Below are 20,215 nucleotides of genomic sequence, written 5' to 3'. Positions count from 1 at the left end.
GCTTGGGTTTTGTTTTGCTTAAGTTAGCCATTGCTACTTACCGAAGCTTTGTCTTCGTGTATTTCAGAACCCCACCTTCGAGTAATGTTCAGGGTTGCTTGCCTCAAATTCTTGCTTGTTCTTCGATTGCCAGTAGGAATTGATCTTCGTGATCAGGTTGATCTAGCACCAGCAAGGTCAATAACTATCGGGAGTTGGTTCAGCGATTGCTAAGGCGCCACGGACTTGTTCATCGTAGTTGGATCGCGAGGGTCGACACCCACCAAATCGTAGTTATCCTCCACTCACCGAAGGATCAGGCACTCCAGCTCTATCACGCGGGTCATGTGGAATCTCACTTCTTTCTGTTTGGACATAGTGTTAGTGTCGATGCAAGATAGGTGCATGGTTTGCACTAGACATACCATTGGCTCAGAAATCATTTTGGATGCACCTGATGGTACCACTTGGTGATGCGGCTCAGGTGGAAGCTCGTTTTGGTCCATTTGGAGATAGTGCTAATCTTGACGCGAGATAGGTGCACGGTTTGTGTCGAACGTACCATAGGCTCGGAATCATTTTTTATGAACCCGATGGAACTCCTATGTGACCAGGGCCATGTGGAATCTCACTTCTTTCCATTTGGTGACAATGTTAGGGTCGGTACAAGATAGGTGCATGGTTTGTGCTAGACGTACCATAGGCTTAGAAATCATTTTGGACATACCTAAAGGTACCACTAGGTGGCAAGGCTCAAGTGAAAGCTCGTTTCGGTCCGTTTGGAGATAGCGCTAATCTTGATGCAAGATAGGTGCATGGTTTGCGTCGAATGTATCATAAGCTCGGAAATCATTTTGGATGCACCCGATGGAACTCCTTGGTGACGTTGGTCATGTGGAATCTCTCTTCTTTCCATTTGGAGACAGTGTTTTTGTCACTGCAAGATAGGTGCATGGTTTGCGCTAGATGTTCCATAGGCTCAGAAATTGTTTTGGACGCACCCGACGGTACAACTAGGTGACGAGGCTTAGGTGGAAGCTCATTTTGGTCCATTCAGAGATAGTGCTAATCTTGACGCAAGATAGGTGCACGGTTTGCACCGAACGTACCATAGGCTCGGTACAAGATAGGTGAATGGTTTGCGCTAGACGTACCATAGGCTTAGAAATCGTTATGCACACACCTGAATGTACCACAAGGTGGTGAGGCTCAATTGGATGCTCGTTTCGGTCCATTCGGAGATAGTGCTAATCTTGACACAAGATAGGTGCATGGTTTGCGTCGAACATATCATTGGCTCAGAAATCATTTTGGATGCACCCGATGGAACTCCTTGGTGACGTGGGTCATGTGGAATCTCTCTTCTTTCCGTTTGGAGACAGTGTTTTTGTCGCTACAAGATAGGTGCATGGTTTGCGCTAGAAGTTCCATAGGCTCAGAAATCGTTTTGGATGCAGCCAGTGGTACAACTAGGTGATGAGGCTCAAGTGGAAGCTCGTTTTGGTCCATATGGAGATAGTGCTAATCTTGATGCAAGATAGGTGCACGGTTTGCATCGAACATACCATAGGCTCAGAAATAGTTTTGGATGCACCCGATGGAACTCTTAGGTGACGTGGGTCATGTGGAATCTCTCTTCATTCTATTTGGAGATATTGTTAGTGTTGGTGCAAGATAGATGCAAGGTTTGCGCTAGACGTGCCATAGGCTTAGAAATCATTTTGGACACATCTAAAGGTACCACTAGGTGGCGAGGCTCAAATGAAAGCTCATTTCAGTCTGTTTAGAGATAGTGTTAATCTTGACGCAAGATAGGTGCATGGTTTGCGTCGAACGTTCCATATACTCAGAAATCATTTTGGATGCACCTGATGGAACTCCTTGGTGATGTGGGTCATGTGGAATCTCTCTTCTTTCCATTTGGAGACAGTGTTTTTGTCGCTGCAAGATAGGTGCATGGTTTGCGTCGAACGTACCATAGGCTCTGAAATCATTTAGGATGCACCAGATGGAACTCGTAGGTGTTGTGGGTCATGTGGAATCTCACTTCTTTCTGTTTGGAGATAGTGTTAGGGCCGGTGAAAGATAGGTGCATGGTTTGCGCTAGACCATAGGCTTAGAAAATCATTTTGGACACACTCAATAGTACCACTACGTGACGAGGCTCAAGTGAAAGATCGTTTCGGTCCTTTTAGAGATAGTGCTAATCTTGACGCAAGATTGGTGCACGGTTTGCGTCGAACGTACTTTAAGCTTGGCAGTTGTTTTGGATGCACCCGATGGAACTCCTAGGTGACGTGGGTCATGTGGAATCCCACTTCGTTCATTTTGGAGATAGTGTTAGTGTCGGTGCAAGATAGGTGCATGGTTTGCACTAGACATACCATTGGCTCAGAAATCGTTTTGGATGCACCCGACGGTACCACTAGGTGATCAGGCTCAGGTGGAAGCTCATTTCGGTCCGTTTGGAGATAGTGCTAATCATGATGCAAGATAGGTGCACAGTTTGCACCGAACGTACTATAGGCTCGGTACAAGATAGGTGCATGGTTTTCGCTAGACGTAACATAGGCTTAAAAATTGTTTTGGACACACCTGAAGGTACCACTAGGTGGCGAAGCTCAAGTGAAAGCTCGTTTCAGTCCATTTGGAGATAGTGCTAATCTTGACGCAAGATAGGTGCATGGTTTGCATCGAACATTCCATAGGCTCAGAAATCATTTTGGATGCACCCAATGGAACTCCTTGGTGATGTGGATCATGTGGATTCTCTCTTCTTTCCATTTGGAGATAGTGTTTTTGTCGCTGCAAGATATGTGCATGGTTTGTGCTAGACGTTCCATATGATATGAACCCGCTAGGGTTTATGGACGATCTTTCGATGAGAGGCGTGAGATCACTCGATTTGGTGGATGGAGATGACGTTCACGGCCCGACTACAGCCTTCCAAGACCGTGCCTTAGTAACCGATACACCACCTCCAAAGGCCGTCACGATCTTGTGGAGCGCGACAACCAGCCACTAGGGCTCCCATCCTGCAAGCAATCGAAGAACTAGCAAGAACAAGGAAACAAGCTCTGAATTTGCAAGATGAAATTGAAAGCCTCAAACTGAATCTTATTTTGAGTGGGGTTCCGAAGACAAGGAGACGGGCGGCTGGATCAGCACGCGCGCCTACAAGCAAGTAGCAAAGGCTAAACTTGATCTAAACAAAACCCAATCTGTTTGTGGCGGCTCTAATCCTTATTAATACCTAGGGGAACGACCAGGGGGGTGTTGGGGTCGTTCTCCAACCCTAGGACGCGTCCCTAATGGACCCAACTTGATACATGGACCATCGGCCCAAAATAGGGTGATGCAGCACCAAAGGCAGAAAAGGTCCCGGCGTTGAAACGATGACTGCAGAAGCATCAGATAAGATATAGCCATGAGTCCAGATCCGTTGGAAAATAGACTTGATAAGCTTTCCAAAAAGTGCTAGAATGTCCCAATCGGAGTCCATATGAAGTTGTGGTGACCGTCGCAATTTGGGACTATTTTGCAGTCCGAATTCAACTTCCAAAACGTGTTGGACTTGGACTCTTTCTGTCCTTGGAACCAAAGTGACGTGGTAGCCTAGCAGAGGATGTTAGGAATACTTGGATTTGGTCCCCAATCAACTTCATTAACCTTCCATGCTTTCCATATGCAATCAAACCTTCCCTTGATCCATGTAAGTAATTCTAAAAATGAGAATGAACACACATCATGGTGCAGCATCAATTCATCAAATGCATCAATGATAAGCCTCATATAGAATGGTTGCACCTTTGGTATAGAAGTGGTTGGCATGGTCATATTTGAGCCAATGATGTTCTCATCATTCTCCCCTTCTTGACAGCAAACCGTCCTCGGTTTGACCTTTGTTGGAGTATGTGTTGTACGTAAAAGTGAACCGTGCTCCCCTTCTTGATATTTATCCTGTTGCATATGGGAAAAACTAGGAAAACTTTGCAAGACATCATTAGTGAATATTCTCCTTTGCTGTCATATTTGCCAATTGCATGAAGCGAACAATGATTAAAACTCGGCAAACCAGAATCAAATTTAAGTTTCTCTTTTAGACAATTTAGATTACATAGAATATCAAATTCAATATAACCCAAAGTATTTAAAGAGGACAGCAAATTTAGTTCATCTTGTGCACATGTAATAGGATGAAAAAGCTTATCTTCAGCACATTTGTATGGTTCCAAACCAAAAGTATCACACTTATTCGCTACTTGTGGCATAGAAGTAAAAGAATCATCAGCACACAAGTCCTCTTTGTCACAAGGAACAGCGAGTAATTCATTTTGTGACAAAGGAAAATCAGTAGTGGGTTCCACTATTTGTTGCTCTTCATTAGCATGCAGAGTGGACAAATTTTGGACATTATGGGTCACATCATTCTGGCAAGTATTCACAGATAATAGAATCTCTTTTTCAGCATTGAGAGCTAGACAAAACAATTGACCAATATGGCAATATGATTTGCTAATTAACAAGGTTCGAATTTCAGAATTGAGCCCTCTCATGAATCTACTCATAACATCTTCCATGCATTCATCCAATCCACCAAACATGATACAAATCTTAAAATTATGGTAGTATTGTTTCACAGTCTTACTACCCTGCTTCAAGTTGTCTAATTTTGCAAGCAAATAATCAACATAATATGCAGGAATGAATGCATCTCTAAAAAGAAATTTGAAGTCTTTCCAAGATTCTGGAACTTTGTTGTGCCTACAAATGTGTTTCCATTCTAGCAAAGCATATTCAATCAAAATATTAGAGGCAATACGAATCTTTTGTTTCTCGGACAGGTCATGCTCATCAAATTCATTGTCTACTTTTAACTCCCAATCAATGTAAGCTTGAGGATCAAACTTACCATCATATAACGGCAAGTGTTGAATGACATCCTGAATATGAGGGTCTAGTTTCAACAGCTCAAAAATCTCCATATCACCTGCCATGATTAGTAGAAAACAAGAAACACAAAAATAATATGTATCCTCCTATCAACTACTAGGATGTGTCGGTTGTAATTCTCTCAAACTCAACTTGTTAAAACAAGCCCTTACAAGTTCTTACCAAGCCAAACAGGAGGTGACGGCAACCAACAAGTCTGCAACCGTGGAGCGAAGTGTATCGGTGCCGCAGCAACAAAACAAACTGTCAAGCTGTAGTTAAAATATGTGGAGCTATAGGTGGGCTAAAGCAAGGAAGTACTAGCACCACGTTAGTCACAAAAGCAAGTTGAATAATCATTCAATGGCGGTACTGTGCTGGTTCTAGGCTAAACCATGCTAGAGACGTGAGCCTAGGCACAAAGGTAGTCACTGAAAAAGAGCAACTAGCACAGCATGAAGAAAACAACAGACTCAGCCCCTTCTTTCTTCTCCTTCTCTTGTCTTTTTTTCTTTTTTTCTTCTTTTTCTTTTTTTTGTAGAGGCCTAAATGCTTTATTTGGTACTATGACAACCCAAACAATAAGGCTATTATACACAACCCCTTCGAATTCAGATTTAACAACTCTTGTTAATACCGCAGATGCTGAAATCTCTAAGATGATTGTGGAGTGCTCAGATCGAATTTTGCTGCAAGGTCAGATCTGTTGGAAAGAAGACAACTTCAAGTTTCCAGATTGTATTTAAACTCCCAAATCCGGCATCATATGGATCCATGGTGGCAGAAACACAGCAACAATGTATATGGTGATGGTGGATCTCGTGGTGACTAAAACGTGATAGAACTCAAAACTCTAAAGGAATAGACACTAAGACCAGCAACTCGACACAACCAATGCAACTGAAAACTCAGCAAGCCCTAACTAAGCAGCACTAGCCATGGCCCAAAGGTCTATAGGATTGTAGGAAACTAATCTACTATTTTTTGGCTTTTTTGGACTGTAGGAAAAATAAAAACAGCGAAGAATTACAAGTCTCTCACCGATAAACCTTGCTCTGATTACCAATTGATATGAACCCGCTAGGGTTTATGGACGATCTTTCGATGAGAGGCGTGAGATCACTCGATTTGGTGGATGGAGATGACGTTCACGGCCTGACTACAGCCTTCCAAGACCGCGCCTTAGCAACCGATACACCACCTCCAAAGGCCGTCACGATCTTGTGGAGCGCGACAACCAGCCACTAGGGCTCCCGTCCTGCAAGCAATCAAAGAACTAGCAAGAACAAGGAAACAAGCTCTGAATTTGCAAGATGAAATTGAAAGCCTCAAACTGAATCTTATTTTGAGTGGGGTTCCGAAGACAAGGAGACGGGCGGCTGGATCAGCACGCGCGCCTACAAGCAAGTAGCAAAGGCTAAACTTGATCTAAACAAAACCCAATCTGTTTGTGGTGGCTCTAATCCTTATTAATACCTAGGGGAACGACCAGGGGGGTGTTGGGGTCGTTCTCCAACCCTAGGACGCGTCCCTAATGGACCCAACTTGATACATGGACCATCGGCCCAAAATAGGGTGATGCAGCACCAAAGGCAGAAAAGGTCCCGGCGTTGAAACGATGACTGCAGAAGCATCGGATAAGATATAGCCATGAGTCCAGATCCGTTGGAAAATAGACTTGATAAGCTTTCCAAAAAGTGCTAGAACGTCCCAATCGGAGTCCATATGAAGTTGTGGTGACCGTCGCAATTTGGGACTATTTTGCAGTCCGAATTCAACTTCCAAAACGTGTTGGACTTGGACTCTTTCTGTCCTTGGAACCAAAGTGACGTGGTGGCCTACCGGAGGACGTTAGGAATACTTGGATTTGGTCCCCAATCAACTTCATTAACCTTCCATGCTTTCCATATGCAATCAAACCTTCCCTTGATCCATGTAAGTAATTCTAAAAATGAGAATGAACACACATCATGGTGCAGCATCAATTCATCAAATGCATCAATGATAAGCCTCATATAGAATGGTTGCACCTTTGGTATAGAAGTGGTTGGCATGGTCATATTTGAGCCAATGATGTCCTCATCACCATAGGCTCAGAAATCATTTTGGACGCACCAGACTGTATAGCTAGGTGATGAGGCTCAAGTGGAAGCTCATTTCGGTCCGTATGGAGATAGTGCTAATCTTGATGCAAGATAGGTGCACGGTTTGTGTCGAACATACCATACCCTTAGAAATAGTTTTGGATGCACCCAATGGAACTCTTAGGTGACGTGGGTCATGTGGAATCTCTCTTCGTTCTGTTTGGAGATATTGTTAGTGTTGGTGCAAGATAGGTGCATGGTTTGCGCTAGACGTGCCATAGGTTTAGAAATCATTTTGGACACATCTGAAGGTACCACTAGGTGGTGAGGCTCAAGTGAAAGCTCATTTCAGTCCATTTGGAGATAATGTTAATCTTGACGCAAGATAGGTGCATGGTTTGCGTCGAACGTTCCATAGGCTCAGAAATCATTTTGGATGCACCCAATGGAACTCCTTGGTGTGTGGGTCTTGTGGAATCTCTCTTCTTTCCATTTGGAGACAGTGTTTTTGTCGCTGCAAGATAGGTGCACGGTTTGCGTCGAACGTACCATAGGCTCTGAAATCATTTTGGATGCACCAGATGGAACTCATAGGTGTCGTGGGTCATGTGGAATCTCACTTCTTTCTGTTTGGAGACAGTGTTAGGGCCGGTGCAAGATAGGTGTAACACCTCGGGTGTTAGCCTTGCATAACTTGACTTGCATAACATGAGCTTGAGCATCAAGCATTCATAAATCATCAATTACAACTGAAACATTTGATCGAAACATATGAAACATTACTTGTTATCTCGTGTTTCTTAGAACATATGCATATGATCATGTACAAATGAATGCAAGTGGGTAGTGCTAGTCACTAAAACACCTTAGCTACACTTAGGTTAACAAAAGGAACCTTGTTCATGAAGGCCACATTTCATGATCAAGCACTTAAGGTGATATTTCATGTGTTGACCTGAATAGCTATATGAGTGACTACTACATGAAATGCTTAAATGACCTTGCAAATTGTTTTAACATGCTTAGGGTATCATTAGGAACAACTTTGGTATTTAGTGCTAGGGCTAGTTTGGTCATTTAGCCATGGTTTGAATGTGTATCATGATTTCAAAGTGACATGTTTGACTAAAGTTGAACTAGGTGTTAGGGACCTTGCATGGAGGAGTTCACTAAAGCAAAGTTGTAGTGTTTGACATAAGGAACAACTTTTATTTTTATGTCATGGACTGATTTAGCTTCTAACATGTTTGAATTGGACTCACAAAAATCAGCTTTTCACTGTTTTCAGCACTTCAAAAATTTTCTAAGTGTTTGCTCGACTGACAGCCTGACAGCCCTATCTTAGTGATGATATTACTCCGTCTCTGTTGCGAATTAGCACGAGATGATTGAACAACATTTGTAGCTGGTACTTAGGACTACGAAAGTCATTTAGATCATTTACGAGTTGGAGCCACGGATTAGCAGTTAAATCAACGAGAAAACGCGCTGTCAGGCACTGCATCGCGCGACTGAATCGACTGAATCGACCGGCACAGTGGCCGACCGGCTTCAGACACCGCGCGCCGCGTGGAGGTCGCCATGGCCGCACGTCGCCTCTGCTCTGCCCAGCCTAGGCCACGCCGTGCCCGAGCACGCCTTCATCACGCCAACGCCCGCCCGCACTCAGCCACGCTCCATTTTCACTTCGCCTCAGTCTCCTTCGCCGTCCGCAGCACCCGCAAGCACAAGCCGTCGAGCTCCCTGCAGCGCCACCGTCGTCGTTGACGGCACAAGCCGCGCCTAGCCGCTTCTCCATCACCGCAACTGCATCGCCGTCTTCCCCGCAACTCCCTGCGCCAGCCAGTGCCCGCCGTTCTAGCTCGGTGAGCTCTAGCCCCGCACACCGCCTCGCCGGAGCTCCTCCGCCACCCCCGTCGCCGTGGCCAGGCCCAACCCGACCACCTCAGGCCACGAGAGCGCGCGCACTAGCTTCCTTGTAGTCCACTGGTGCTCGTCCGAGCCTTAGATCAGGGCCACCGAGGTCGTCACCGGCGTTTTGCCAGTGGTCCAGCCCCTGCCGTTCCGCCATGGCCGCCGCCGTCGGCTCTAGGGTCGGCAATAGGTCCGGCCATGTGGCTCAGTAGGTTCGCCAGGTCATGTAGGTCATACCATGATGACCTCACCGCCGGCGAAGCTCACCGTCGATGAGCCGCAGCTGCGTAGTGCCCAGCAGCGCCGCTGCTCTGCTCCGTGTCACTGACGCGTGGGGTCCCCTGACCAGCGGGTCCCACCTGTCAGCGACAGCAGTAGTGAAGGCTAACTCATTTTGAATCCAGTTTTTGATTTGTTTTGTTATTTTTGTATCTTTAGTTTGGTAGCTCCTAAAATTGTGAAATAAATATGGTTGTGTTCCTTAGGAAGTGTAGTATTTAGGAAAAATATGTTCTTGGCTTCAACAGTAGAAATTTCTGGAGATTTAAATAGGGATTTCAAATGTGCTTTTGAATGCATTCAAATTTGTTTATTTTATATCTAAAGTTCCTGTGCTCCAAAAATTATGAAATTTTTGTGGTAGGCTATTCTTGTCATACATGAGCTTGGGTAAAAATTTGAGGACCAGTGCATGTGTAGATCTATAGTTATAGATTTTTCTTTTATAAATAGTTAATCCTTGCATGAATTTTTATAAATTAATTATGAGTCCAAAATTCATGAAATTTATTGGAGGTGATACTAGTACCATATGGATGTTAAGAAAAATAAGAAATCTGTTGCTTGACACTTTTCAATAGGATTTTCCATTTATGCTATTTCAAGCCTTGCTTCCTTATCATTTTTGTATAGAATGTTCTACTTAGTAAAATGACATGAAATTTTTATAGTAGTCCTTTGATAGCATTAGTAAGACTCTGTAAATTTTTGAGAATTTATTAAGCACCTTTGATATATATTTATTATTTAACCTAGATATCTAAATAAAATAATAAAGGCAATTTAATAAATAGTTTGGTCTTCACCATTATATCATTTTAACTGTAATTGGTATGCTTACACTGTTGGTAGGATCTAGTTTGTCAAATTTGGAATGATTACATAAAGTAGAAGTATTCTTACTTTATATTGCATGTTAAATCATTTCCGGACTGATTCTAGAGTGTGATGAGTTACATGTTGAAACTAGTGTAGACTGTAAAAATGGTTAATAACAAAGTTGTAGAGAATTTGATAAGCTTTCCAGAAAGTCCAGGATCACTGTTTTTGGATTTGTAGAACTCCAGTTATGAGTGAAACAAGTAGCTACTGTTTGTGGCATAATCGATGCATTGTAGAAGTAGTTAAGTAATAATCGAGAAGAGATATGCACCTACTCAAACAACGTGATGCACTTGTTAACATATATGCATTCGTAATACTTATATCATACTCATGCATCTAGGATCGGAGGAAGAGATCACGTTGCTGGAATTCGAAGAAGCAGAGGAAGGGAACCCGCAGGAGAATCCGCAAGCCCCAGCTCCCGAAGGCGTGGAGCAGAACCCTGAAGAGCTTCCGGAGTGCCCTGACCACCGCCCTACTTCCTTTCTGCGAGGCAAGCCCCGGAGCATTATAAGTCTTCCAGTAATTTACAAATGTTTACTTACGTATTTATGATTGATGCATTAGGTATAAGAGTTGAATGAAACCACTTGATGCATGTACATTCCTTGTCCAGATATTAACCCTTTAACCAGGTATAGGTCCAGGATCGAATATATGCTTAGCCATGCTTAGACCGGTAGAAGTCGGGTGATGTCCTGTCACCTGCGAGAGATAGGTGGACACCGGAGCACGGTTGGCTATATCTGCTATCGTGGAACAGAACCATGTGGTAAAAATAAATTGAGACCTGGACGGGAAGTCGATAGAGAAGCAACAAGACATGGAGGTCTTGGGTGTGGATTTATCCCCGTCTGTGTCGATTAAGGACCGTACCGTTGTTGGCGCTTCTGACAAGATTGAACGCATGCCTCTCACTTAGCTGGCCGGATAACTCGTTCTGACCGCGAAGCCGAGTAATTCAACTCAGGCCGAGAACCGTTCTGTTGTGCGCTCCTTCCGGGGAACGATCAGACTGAGCCCAAGGGCAGGCTTGGCCTGAGCATCCTGGCATCTGGTGTTCCAGATTGTGCGGGCCGGTACGGACCCGCGAAATGTGTACCTGAGTTGTACCAAAGGTGACCTAAGACTATCGTGGCTGATAGATCTGGGTTTGTGTTAGGAATAAATTCCCAGCTGGTTGAAATCGATTCGAATCGCCGTCTCTCCCGGATAGTGAGAAACTTGGCTAGTCCCAACATCGTAGCAACTATATTATGAAACATGATGGTTCAAATGAATATGGAATTACAATACCTGCTATGGTTACTATTGTATGATTCTAAATAATATACCACATGTTTGGCATAGGATAGTTGCTAATCTAGAAATGGATAGTTATAATTAACTTGATAAAAGAATCACAATTGTCCAACGGTTAATTGCCTTTTTCGCAAAATGTTGTCAAGTTACGTCCACTTATACAGCCTTGCATAATCCTTGGAGTCATTTTATTTCTGGTTCATGACGGGTAAGTCTAGCTGAGTACCTTCTCGTACTCAGGGTTTATTTTCCCATTGTTGCAGATGGCACTGTGTATCATGGTTATTGCAAGAGTTGCTTCTATCCCGCTGTGGATGAGGAGTAAGCCTTGGGCAGGCTTCTTTAGTAATTCCTATCTTTGCTTTTGTGGACCGTGATCTGGCTTGGCACTGTATCAAACTATGTTGGAAACTTTATCTTCGAACTTATTTGCTTCCGCTTTGTTTACCAAACTCAGTTTGTAATAACTTTTTATTCGTACTCTGATGATGAAAAGTATCTGCGAACTTTATGTAATATGTGGCATGTATGTTGAATCCTGTACGATCTTGGTTGTTGTAAATCGTTTATCGAGACCCGTTGTGGTACTCGACGGACTACCGGGTTTATATGGATTCAAGTATGACAGTGTGACCGCTTGCGGATTGCCATTATACTTGTATTCTTATAAATTGGTCGGTTCTGCGACAGCTGGTATCAGAGCAGGATTCAACGTTAATTGTCACAAGTGTAATTAAAACAAAAGTTTTTGTGTTCCAAAAACCCTTCTCTGGCAACTAATAGTTATTTAATAGGTATTTGAAATCTAAAGTGTGCCAATGATCACTTTCCTTATGCCCAGATTAAGGACTATTAGGTGGCTATTTAAGTACTAACATGGGGTTTTTACTTCATCGTCCATACGGCATGCTATAGTATGGATGCCATTCACTTGAGTGGTAATGTATGGATCAAATGCCTCTACGCCAAGGTAAGATGAGTGTATGACCGCAAGATGTGAGCGTGCGGTCGGGAAGAGTTAGCTTTGGTACGGCTATGTATGCATGCTTGCATGTGTACATGGCACGTATTTAATTGTGGGTTTAAATTATTGTTGGGTAGATTGATACGGAAGTATATGTATGGGGATACATATATGAAAGTATTTACAATTACATTCTGCATATTTCATTATGGGTTTAGGGCTGAAATGAAATTTTATGCAGGTACACTAACAACGAAACGTGTAGTTCGACTAGTTACGATCTATATGAGAGAACGTATGTATGCCACTGTGTCTACCGTTAGAAACAAATTTTTCCTAAGTTTGTAAGGACGTACGGAACGAGCATGCATCATGTTAAATTACCATTCACAAAACTACATGGTTCCTCCCCTTATAAAATTCTTACTCGGTTATGTAACTCTTATCCATTATGGCATTGTCTCACAAAAGGGTACATGTTGATGGTGCAGATGGCACGCACCAAGCAGACTGCTCGCAAGTCCACCAGAGGCAGAGCTCCTAGCCGTCAGCTGGCTCCACGTACCCGTCAACGTCACACGTTCCTTGGAGAGTTTGGGATGCCTACACTCTTGTGGAGAGTGCTCAGCTATGTAGGTTATCCCGATGGAATGGAACCCCGCTACTTCTGGGCAAATCAGCGGTTAGGAGAAGGTCTCTTAGTTACTGTGGAGGCCATTGTCCGTCCCCGAGGTGACGATTCTGAGTGGACAGGTTGGTGTTATGAGTCGACTGGCAGGACTGCTGAAGAAGCAGCTGGCTAGGGCAGCCTTTGGGATCCTGAGGGATATCATGGATCGTTTTCCTCAGGAGCTGGCAGCCGCTATGGTTGGAGTCTTTCCAAGAGGTAATCCCTCCACTGACTCATGGCAGCAGGCAAGAGGAAGATCTTTGGAGATTGGTGCAGCAGAAGGGCAGAACAGTGATAACCCTTCCATGAGCGCCATGTTCGCAGTGATGAGAGTGTTAGATGGAGTTGAAGGTAGCCTCAGACGTGTGTCTGGTGCTCTTGGTCATGCTCGCGAAGACCGACGTCAGCTTCAGAGGGAGCACAACGCCAAGATAGAGAGGCTCACTGAAGAAATGACTCGGTTAACTCACCAGCGAAATGCAGCTTGGTCCAGGGAAGATGTCCTGAGGGCTCGACAGTTTGAGCTAGGACAGCAGCTGGCCAATGTGGAAGAATACAATGATAATCTGCATGAAGAGGTTCATCTACTGCACAATCAGCTCCACCCTTATGTACCACCTGGAGCCGTAGAAATGGATCTAGAAGGGTACGAAGAAGAAGAAGTGGCACCTGAAGAAGAAGTAGAACCTGAGGAAGGAGATGATTCTGTGTCTGACCTCAATAGTGATCATGATGAGAATTAGGTCGCTTAGCACTTAGTAGGACTCGTGTATCACCTTTATTCTGTAATGGACCTGTAGTTCCAAGTTGGCATTAGTAACCAGACTATCATGTTAATGTTAATCGCACGTTTGGTTGAACGTCAATGCAATTCCAGTTCTTGACGGTAATCACGCTTTAAATTTACACGCGTTATGAGCACGATAAGTGGTCAAATTGGCGATGTCATATTGCGAGAATGAATTATTATGCCTCTGTTTTTATTGTGCTTTTGAGAATTTTCTCCAGTAATTTCAGTTTGGCATGAGTACCTAATTCATCTGCAATCTCTTAGCATCAACCAATAATCGCTTATTGTTGCAACTTCGTAGATGACGCGCACCCGTGCTGGAGTTAGCAGCAGCCAGGATGGCAACCAAGATGACTTGCCACCCCCACCGCCACCGTCTACTCAGGAATTCTTTACCCAGTTCCTAGGGAGCCAAAGGACAATGGAGGAAGCTTTGCGCCTCATCGCGCAAAACACTGCTCGTGGCCACCCACAGCAACCAGGGGCCGAACCAAATCAGCACAGTTCATTCAAGGAGTTTCTAGACACGAAGCCTCCGATCTTCAAGGTGGCTGAGGAACCACTGCAGGCCGATGAGTGGCTGAATACCATCGAGCAGAAATTTCGTCTGCTAAGGGTCACAGAGCACCTGAAAGCTGAATATGCTTCTCATCAGCTGCAAGGACCTAGCAGGAATCTGGTGGACACACTTCCTGTCGTCTCTGCCTGCTGATGCGAGAGTGACCTGGGATCAGTTCAAGCTGGCTTTTAGGGGACACCATATTCCCCCGGGCCTGATGTGCATGAAAGCAGCAGAATTTATGAGGCTCACTCAGGGAACCAAGTCACTCACAGAATATATGCACGCATTCAACAACTTGTCAAGATATGCTCCAAGTTTTGTGGATACTGAAGAGAAAAAGATTGAGAGTTTCAAGCGAGGTTTGGGTACCAAATTAATGAAGACTATGGCAAATTCTCGATGTGCCACGTATAATGAGTTTATTAGTGATGCCTTGACCCAAGAAAACCACAACAACCTGCATGCAGTTGCTAAGGGTCGCAAGAGGGCATATGAGGCCGATGCATCTAGATCTTTCTAGTCAAAAAGCCTATCGCAGCTAGGCCACCATTCCGTCCACCTGCATCCAAGTTCAGGCCTCCACCACCGAAAGCTCAGAATAACAGGCCACAGAAACCGTTTCGTAAGGCGTTCACTATTGCCTTACCAAAAGGAAATGGCAATCAGGACAGCTCCACCGGATTCAGAAGTAATCAACCTTGTTTCAACTGCAACCAACTGGGTCATTGGTCCAAGGAGTGCCCCCACCCCAAGAGGAATAGCAACTCAAATCAGAACAATCAGAGGCAGGTGAATGCCAGGGCACATCAGGGACAAGTGCATTATACCGCTGTGGAGGAAGTGCCCACCGGAGAAGTTGTCACGGCTGGTATGTTTCTCATCAACAAGCATCCCCTAGTTGTTTTATTTGACTCGGGAGCTTCTCATTCATTTATGAGTCAAGCATTTGCATCTAGACATGATCAAGAAATTATAGAAGTAAGTAAAGGGGGTTTTAACATAAGTTCAGCAGGGGGAACTGTTACTACCAAAAAGATAGTCAAAAACGTACTCATCTTGATACAAGGGAGAGAGTACACAACAGATTTGATAATATTGCCAGGGTTGTCGATAAGTGTAATCTTAGGCATGAATTGGATGAAGGATCATGGTGTTCTTATTGACACTAGCACCCGTACTATTATGTTGAGAGAACCCACGGGAGGGAATGCTTTTCTAGTTCCACTCTCCCTGCGATTTCAAACCCCAACATTTAGCCTGTGCTATCCAAACCACCACCATATGTGATATTCTAGTGGTTTGCGAGTTTCGGATGTATTTCCAGAGGAATTACCAGGTCTACCACCAGGATAGGGACGTGGAATTTAAGATTGAATTAGTGCCAGGTACCGCACCCATATCCAGAAGGCCCTATAGAATGCCACCCAATGAGTTAGCAGAACTTAAAGTTCAATTGCAAGATCTATTGGACAAAGGTCTTATCCAACCTAGCTCATCTCCGTGGGGATGCCCAACATTGTTTGTGAAAAAGAAGGATAAGTCACTGAGAATGTGTGTAGATTACAGACCACTCAATGCTGTGACCATCAAGAACAAATATCCATTGCCCCGCATTGACATCTTGTTCGATCAACTAGCGAAGGCAAAGGTATTCTCCAAAATTGACTTGAGATCAGGGTACCATCAAATAAAGATCAGACCGGAGGATATACCTAAAACCGCTTTTTCTACTAGGTACGGCTTATACGAGTATTTGGTTATGTCTTTCGGACTAACAAATGCCCCAGCCTATTTTATGTACCTAATGAACTCGGTATTCATGCCCGAACTAGATAAATTTGTGGTCGTGTTTATCGATGACATATTGATTTATTCCGAAAATGAGTCAGATCATGAAGAACATCTGAGGATTGTCCTATCCAGATTGAGGGAGCATAAGCTATATGCCAAGTTTAGCAAATGTGAATTTTGGATGAGCAAAGTACCTTTCTTAGGTCACATTTTATCGAGGGATGGAATCTTAGTAGACCCATCAAAAGTACAAGAGGTCATGGAGTGGAAAGCCCCAACTTCAGTTCATGAAGTTCAGAGTTTTCTAGGGTTAGCAGGATACTATCGTCGGTTTATTCCAGATTTCTCAAAAATAGCTAAGCCTATGACCAGACTACTTCAGAAGGATGAGAAATACAAATGGACACCAGAATGTGAAACCGCTTTTCGCACCCTTAGAACTTTGTTGACTACAGCACCTGTGCTAGCACAACCAGACATTGAAAAGCCTTTTGATGTATTTTGTGATGCATCAGGAATAGGTTTGGGATGTGTGCTTATGCAAGAAGGGAGAGTAATTGCATATGCCTCTCGGCAATTGAGGAAACATGAAGTCAACTATCCTACACATGATTTGGAACTGGCAGCCGTTGTCCATGCATTAAATATATGGAGACATTACTTGTTGGGCAATGTATGTCATATCTATACTGACCACAAAAGCCTCAAGTATATCTTTACCCAGCCAGAACTGAACATGAGACAACGCAGATGGTTGGAATTGATTAAGGACTATAATTTGGAAGTGCATTACCATCCGGGCAAAGCAAATGTAGTAGCTGATGCACTTAGTCGGAAGTCCCATTGTAACACTATGGAAGCACTATTGGAAGATGGATTTAACTTGCTACATCCTGCTGTACTCCACAATATCACAATCAGTTGTTCGCTTGAGGGCAGAATCATAGAGCTACAGCAGACAGATGTAGGAATAAGTCACATCAAGAGAAAAATGCTAGAGCAAGAAACCAAACATTTTAGATTGGACGAAAGAGGTGTATTATGGTTTGAGGACCGACTAGTGGTGCCAAAAGACCGTGAGCTAAGGAATCAAATCTTAGAAGAAGCTCACTCGTCCAAATTGTCCATCCACCCGGGTAGTAGTAAAATGTATCAAGATCTAAGAACCCGTTTTTGGTGGACTAAGATGAAGAAAGAGATCGCAGCCTATGTTGCTAGGTGTGATAACTGCAGTAGAGTGAAAGCCGTCCACATGAAAACTGCTGGATTACTTCAGCCATTGCCTATTCCAGGATGGAAATGGGAGGAAATCAGCATGGACTTTATCACAGGCCTTCCAACAACGCCACAAGGTCATGACTCAATCTAGGTCATTGTTGATCGTCTTACCAAGTCAGCACACTTTATACCCATGAACACGAGGTATATAGTTGGGAAATACGCTGAGATATACGTATCCCAGATCGTGAAATTGCATGGAGTACCCAGGACCATAATCTCGGATAGAGGACCGTAGTTCATAGCTCGTTTCTGGGAACACTTACACCAAGCTTTGGGAACCAAGCTAATCAGGAGTTCAGCTTATCATCCGCAAACTTCAGGACAGACAGAGAGAGTAAACCAAATCCTAGAAGATTTACTTAGAGCTTGTGTTATATCTTCAAAAGGTTCATGGGAGAAATGGTTACCTTTAGCTGAATTCTCCTATAACAACAGTTATCAAGCGAGTATCAAAATGGCTCCATTTGAAGCCTTGTATGGCAGAAAGTGCAGAACTCCATTGAATTAGATTGAGCCCGGTGAAAGGAGATATTTTGGTATTGATTTTGTCAATGAAGCCGAAGAACAAGTACGTATCATCCAACAACACATGAAGGCAGCTCAATCAAGATAGAAGAGTTATGCCGATAGAAGAAGAAGACCACTAACTTTTGAAGTAGGTGACTATGTGTACTTGAGAGTATCACCCATGAAAGGTGTAAAGAGATTTGGGATGAAAAAGAAGCTTTCACCAAGATATGTAGGGCCATACAAAATTTTGGAACGAAAGGAAAATGTTGCGTATAAGCTACAACTACCAACAGAGATGAGTGCAATCTTTGATGTGTTCCATGTTTCTCAGCTAAAGAAATGTCTTCGAGTACCGGAAGAAGCTATTGCACCCACCAACGTGCCACTTCAATCGGATTTGACCTATGAAGAAAAGCCAATTCGAGTATTAGAGGAAATGGAGAGAGTGACAAGGAGTAAGATTATTAAGTTCTATAAGGTAGTGTGGAACAATCATAGTGAACAAGATGCTACATGGGAAAGAGAAGATTATCTGCAAGAAGTTTATCCCGCCTTTTTCCAAGAATGGTAGGTCTTGCAAATCTCGGGACGAGATTTTTATAAGGGGGAGGGGCTGTAACACCTCGGGTGTTAGCCTTGCATAACTTGACTTGCATAACATGAGCTTGAGCATCAAGCATTCATAAATCATCAATTACAACTGAAACATTTGATCGAAACATATGAAACATTACTTGTTATCTCATGTTTCTTAGAACATATGCATATGATCATGTACAAATGAATGCAAGTGGGTAGTGCTAGTCACTAAAACACCTTAGCTACACTTAGGTTAACAAAAGGAACCTTGTTCATGAAGGCCACATTTCATGATCAAGCACTTAAGGTGATATTTCATGTGTTGACCTGAATAGCTATATGAGTGACTACTACATGAAATGCTTAAATGACCTTGCAAATTGTTTTAACATGCTTAGGGTATCATTAGGAACAACTTTGGTATTTAGTGCTAGGGCTAGTTTGGTCATTTAGCCATGGTTTGAATGTGTATCATGATTTCAAAGTGACATGTTTGACTAAAGTTGAACTAGGTGTTAGGGACCTTGCATGGAGGAGTTCACTAAAGCAAAGTTGTAGTGTTTGACATAAGGAACAATTTTGATTTTTATGTCATGGACTGATTTAGCTTCTAACATGTTTGAATTGGACTCACAAAAATCAGCTTTTCACTGTTTTCAGCACTTCAAAAATTTTCTAAGTGTTTGCTCGACTGACAGCCTGACAGCCCTATCTTAGTGATGATATTACTCCGTCTCTGTTGCGAATTAGCACGAGATGATTGAACAACATTTGTAGCTGGTACTTAGGACTACGAAAGTCATTTAGATCATTTACGAGTTGGAGCCATGGTTTAGCAGTTAAATCAACGAGAAAACGCGCTGTCAGGCACTACATCGCGCGACTGAATCGACTGAATCGACCGGCACAGTGGCTGACCGGCTTCAGACACCGCGCGCCGCGTGGAGGTCGCCATGGCCGCGCGTCGCCTCTGCTCTGCCCAGCCAGGCCACGCCGCGCCCGAGCGCGCCTTCATCACGCCAACGCCCGCCCGCACTCAGCCACGCTCCATTTTCACTTCGCCTCGGTCTCCTTCGCCGTCCGCAGCACCCGCAAGCACAGCCGTCGAGCTCCCGCAGCGCCACCGTCGTCGTTGACGGCACAAGCCGCGCCTAGCCGCTTCTCCATCACCGCAACTCCCTGCGCCAGCCAGTGCCTGCCGTTCTAGCTCGGTGAGCTCTAGCCCCGCACACCGCCTCGTCGGAGCTCCTCCGCCACCCCCGTCGCCGTGGCCAGGCCCAACCCGACCACCTCAGGCCACGAGAGCGCGCGCACTAGCTTCCTTGTAGTCCACTGGTGCTCGTCCGAGCCTTAGATCGGGCCACCGAGGTCGTCACCGGTGTTTTGCCGTGGTCCAGCCCCACCATTCCGCCATGGCCGCCACCATCGGCTCTAGGGTTGGCAATAGGTCCGGCCATGTGGCTCAGTAGGTTCGCTAGGTCATGTAGGTCATACCATGATGACCTCACCGCCGGCGAAGCTCGCCGTCGATGAGCCGCAGCTGCGCAGTGCCCAGCAGCGCCGCTGCTCTGCTCCGTGTCACTAACGCGTGGGGTCCCCTGACCAGCGGGTCCCACCTGTCAGCGACAGCAGTAGTGAAGGCTAACTCATTTTGAATCCAGTTTTTGATTTGTTTTGTTATTTTTGTATCTTT

The sequence above is a fragment of the Miscanthus floridulus genome, chromosome 11 (genome assembly GCF_019320115.1).
Source record: "Miscanthus floridulus cultivar M001 chromosome 11, ASM1932011v1, whole genome shotgun sequence".
Lineage (NCBI taxonomy): Eukaryota > Viridiplantae > Streptophyta > Magnoliopsida > Poales > Poaceae > Miscanthus > Miscanthus floridulus.
This window is presented reverse-complemented; position numbering follows the sequence as displayed.